At 44.7% G+C, this 4,963-nt stretch overlaps 1 protein-coding gene across 1 annotated transcript in view; it reads left to right on the top strand.

The window, feature by feature from the left end:
• The first annotated feature begins 4,494 nt into the window (after window positions 1–4,494).
• rspo2 (R-spondin 2) overlaps window positions 4,495–4,963 on the top strand; it is a 58,013-nt gene continuing 57,544 nt past the window's right edge. Inside the window, exon 1 of the mRNA XM_070966437.1 lies at window positions 4,495–4,855. The gene's annotated coding sequence lies outside the window, so the exon portion shown is untranslated. The remainder of the gene's footprint in view (window positions 4,856–4,963) is intronic.

Raw genomic sequence — 4,963 nt, 5'->3', positions numbered from 1 at the left:
TTTTCACCCATGATTGCCTTATTTCTGGACATTACAAATGGCGGTTGAGGTTTGAGTGGTCAGACTTTTTTGTATCGGTAATACTTGATGAAGTTTTAATGTGCACATTGAGTCACCGAGTGGGACAGTTAAGACTGCTGCGTGTGACGTGGCTCGTGTGCGTAGTAATGATGAATGGCTGTTTAGTCTGTTGGTTTTATGGTGTTTTAGTGGTTTGCTTCACCGTGGCAGGCAGTCACACTGAGTGGGACGTCAGCCGAAGGGGGCACACAGAGGTGATGTACAGTTACCAGTGGTCACACTCTCTGCCAGTCATCCTGCCCATCTGAGGACATGAGGGAGCCATAAAGAACCATTAGCCAGACGGACACAATCTTTGTAATGTCCCACCCCACCCCCGCTTTCCTCTGCTTTTGACCTTCTCATAACTCAGTCCTCTGCCTCTCCTGTATCACAGTTGCTCTCAAACTCTTTCATTCCTTCACAAGCCTTTTCATTTTCTTCTTCTTACATATAATTAAACTACTAAACAAGGATTTTATGGGAAATACACATGCTCTATTAAGCAAAAGCAAAAGTCTGGAATGGACAGAGTGTTTCATCACCTGCATGTACACTTTAACCACATGAAGTGATGTATCAGACTCTATAAACTGACTCTTAAACACAAGAGTGGCATTGTTTTGTTGAGAGGAGAAAAGGGAATTGTGTTCTCTCTATACTTTTTTTTAAGATGAGCCTGAAGAGTTTTCGAATCTTATACTGAACCAGCGACAAGGTAAATCATTGCAATGTGACCATAGAAAGTGTACAAAACATTGGCATGAAACTGCAGTGCTGTCCATCAGTATGGTTTCATACCTCGTCAGGATCCACAGGCGGAGCATGAAGATCCTGTCATTCAGCACTGCCCTGTTTTGGTTTCCATTGGTTTTGTTTTTACCTATAGTAAGTCAGTCTTGACTGCCAACGACAGACCTTCAGTGAGTGTGGATCAATTGTGTTTTAAGGAAGTTTTTAAAAAGATTAAATCTGATGCAGGTATTGATGTAAAGCCCCAGAAAACGTGGTTTCGGATCTTAATTTTTAACATTACTATAGCAAATAAAATGTCAGAGTTTGCGTTATTACCACCTGCAACAGTTGGGCTGCTTTTGTTTTCACCTTGTGAGGCTGTGCATTCGTCATCATGACAAAATGTGGCCCAGAAGACACCTGATTTACGCCCCTGGCCCACATTCTTCTTAAGTCGTGGATCACTATATCCCACTTTCAGTCATTCTAGTCCATTGAAAGACATTATCCAAAACTAGAGACCTTGCATTGGGATCACACCAGCTGCAACGCCAAATTGGTGTGTATGGTGCAATGGAACACATGAAGGGAGGGAGTGGAGGGAAAGGAGTCTGGTGGACTAGGTGAGCTGTGCCACATTTATTCAGTATGCCCAATAGCCACGCATGGTCAACTTTCATCCTTTGTAAATATTGACATATGTATGTGTTTTACTGAGAGTACAGCGTCAACTGTGCAAGAAGCCGTCACAGAACTACACGAGTGTGTACCCACCTGTACATACTGGGGTTGAGTGTGTTGATTGATTATCTTATTGGCACTTTAATAGTCAGAAAGTTAAAAATTGCTAAATCCTGATTGGTGCACCAAAGTTTGTGACATCACCTTTGTTCCGACCACGCCCAGCCTGCTTCACACCAGTTAGAAGAACGCAGATAAAAACAGAAACAACCAAAACTTTTATCACACTTTGGAAATGTCTGTGTTCATTGAGGACCATGTGGCTTAAAGGAGAAGCTGAGTGAGAAAAGATGTTTTCAGGGTCTTCAATCACAATCTCATATCTTTTGGAGAGCTTAAAGGATGTTTTGACACTTTTGGGACACACTTTTCCAGCCTAGAGAAGATGAGTGGTTGGGAGTCATAGTTGACAATAATAACAGTAAAGCTAGTTTTAAAGATAGTAAAAATAGTAATTCTCTTTCTTGGATACAGAAGTTGACAAAACAACCTCACCTAGATGTCTGGATGAGGAGCTTTTGATCATGTCACATGATCTTCATCAACAGGTGGAGATTCCCAGTTGTCTTGGAAATTGTAGATGTTTAAATTTCCTTCCAAGCTGCAGAGCAGCTACTAAACGGACCTGGAGGTGAGATGGTTTTGTCAGCAAGATTTATGATGGCTATAAAATTGTATTTGTACATGTGGACTGTAATGTTTCAGCTTTGTTTGCAAATGTCATGTTAGATTATTTCTGGACATTGAAGTTTGCCTCTTTCCAGCTGTGAACATGGGAAGTTGCTAAGTATAACTTGAACTTTCTCAGCTTGCCTCACTCTCATCCTGTCCTTGACATTTTCGAAATTCTGACTTGGATGACCACTGTGGCTTGGAACTTTTTTCCTCCTTTTACCTTGCAAGGCCTGACAACAGCCCACGCTGAAGAGCATCCTGTCTGGGTGCCTGATGAACAGGGTGTTCAGCAGCTCCCCTCATTGCTGTTATGGCACTGAGGGCCCTGAGCCAGACCATCCAAATGCTGACGTCACCTCCACTTTTGTGCACTGCAAGGAGTGGGAGGGAGGGATGGAGAGAATAAAGTGATTGGTTTCCCGGCCCCCTTCTCCATGACACATCATGAAAATAAAAGTGCCGGAGGCCTAAATTATCACCTTCACCTTAACCGTGCACTCTCAGATGTTGTTTTAGAGAGGAATCCAAACCAGCGGCACTGCCTGCGGCACACAGGCCTCCGACCACAATGTCTGTCACTGTTCTCCAGATAGATAAATAAGCAAAGTCAGGACAAAGGTCACTATAGATTTTGGCAATGAAACAATCATGATTCCTGTTTTTGTTTTTTTAACATATATTGTTAGAGCCCCCCCCCCCCCCCCCCCCCCCCCCCCCCCCCACACACACACACACACACACACACACACACACACACACACACACACACATATTTTTTCCAACCAGTTCAAGTGACGGAATGGAAACTTGCACTTGTGCGTGTGTTTAGTGAGTGTATGTTTTACTGCCTGAGGATAGACATGTCTCTTTTTTCACTGGTTTCTCTGGTGTTTAAAGTTTAAAACCAGCGTGTAAATGATATTTTGTAATGTTCAGATGGGAGGTCTGTGTGACCTCTGAGGTCAGCAAGACTTGGGGTAAAAACAGGTTGATTTTTATTTTATTTTTATCAGTTTTACAGTGGGAACTGTTAAATCTTTTCAGCATCACACACTACTATTACACTTTCTGTTTCATGAAGGCCTGTGTGTTTTTCTTCACTTCACGCTAGTTTGACCGATGTAGACTTACTTGCATGGACAATATAGCTCTCACACGAAAATAATTTCCTGACATAAATAAAAGATTAAGTGCCACACCTAGTGGCTGAAGGGGGTAGAGCATTCACAACTTGTAGTCCAACCGGGATGTGGAACAGCTGCTGAGAGGGATATTGTCCAGCATTTCTTTAGTTGCTCACATGTGCGCATCACTACACTCTGACTCTTTCTCCAGGACTCTCTGTCACCATCTTCCATTACGCTACTGTCACATGTCCTCTTTGATTTGTAGCTGACGAGCAGCCAGCGTTTGAATGTCAGCGAGGAATGGGTGCTTGCCAGCCCCTCATATGTCTTCTTAGAAGGTAAGTTGGTTCTTCCTGTAGGAGAATCCCTGCGGCCATTGACTATCGCCACATGTCTCCGTTGATGAGGTCGCACGGGTCAGTGTGAAAGGCCCGGGCCAGGAAAACCCTGAATTTATTCAATGATTTATTTATGTTCCACAATTACAGCTTTCCCAGAGATTATCATTAATTTCAGAGGAGGAGGGGAAGGGGGGTCGTAGTCCCGGGTGCGCAATAAAGGAGGCGTGACGAGATGGTTGACTTGCGGGCCCACCTCATTACGCAGATAATTGCTTTTTTTTTTTTTGGCGAACCTCTAATTATTCAATGGGGCTATCGTCAGCGGAAGATAATTGAACCGAGATCGATTGACTGTGTCGCAATGGTTCAGTTCATTTTTGATCTCCAGTTGAGAGGGGTCACTAAAGTTTAATTTGAAACCCATATGAAGACATCCATGAGAGGAAAAGTAGTATAACTGGGTGGTGTTGTAAGGAATTGGGTTCCCCATTGGAGTTCTAGAGGAGTATCACGGATGGTGAGAAGGGATAAGTTAAGTCGCTGCTGCCCGCTGCAGACCATATCCCCTAAACAGACTACACTAACTTTTTGTCTGTGGGATGTTTCCAGCTTTTTACGCACACTAGGACCCAGAGGCAACCTCGTACCGGCCAGTGTGTGTGAGTGCGCGGGGGGTGGGGGGCGCTGAGGAGGGGGGGGGGACTCGACCAAATGTCATCCTCAACATCTTCAATAAGAAGAAACACAAAACTAGAAATCTCCACACGTGACAGCGGCACGGCGCTATATGAGGAAAAAGGCAGCAAGCATCAGGACCAGTTGGGAGTCAGTTACCGCTCAACCTCAGCAGCGCGTAAAACGCAGACTCACTCACCGGCTCGTTTTCCACTTAAAAGAAAGCAACACATGTGTGTTTGTTTCTGCTACGTTGCAGGACGCGGACGAGACAGGCTCGAGTGAGGAGACGCAGGTAAACGGAATCTAAGCTTTTACAGAGAGGAGGAAAGGAAATCCCCTCTTCACCGCGACCACCTTTTTCCTCCTCGGACCTCTGTTCTGTTCTGGAGACGCAAGTTTCTCACACAAAGAGGGATGCTGCATGTTCCCGAGCCGCACTTGCACTCAGAGGGAACTTAAAAGTGGACCGGAGCGGAATTACACTCCATCTGGTGCAAGGTATACACCGACACGTTATTTCACGGAGCGTCCTGGCGACTATTACGCACGGTTGCGCTTATTTTTGGAAGGGGCGTTTGAGTAGTACGCATTGCCTTTGCATCTGTG

The sequence above is a fragment of the Chaetodon trifascialis genome, chromosome 7, assembly GCF_039877785.1.
Source record: "Chaetodon trifascialis isolate fChaTrf1 chromosome 7, fChaTrf1.hap1, whole genome shotgun sequence".
NCBI lineage: Eukaryota > Metazoa > Chordata > Actinopteri > Chaetodontiformes > Chaetodontidae > Chaetodon > Chaetodon trifascialis.
This window is presented reverse-complemented; position numbering and strand designations above follow the sequence as displayed.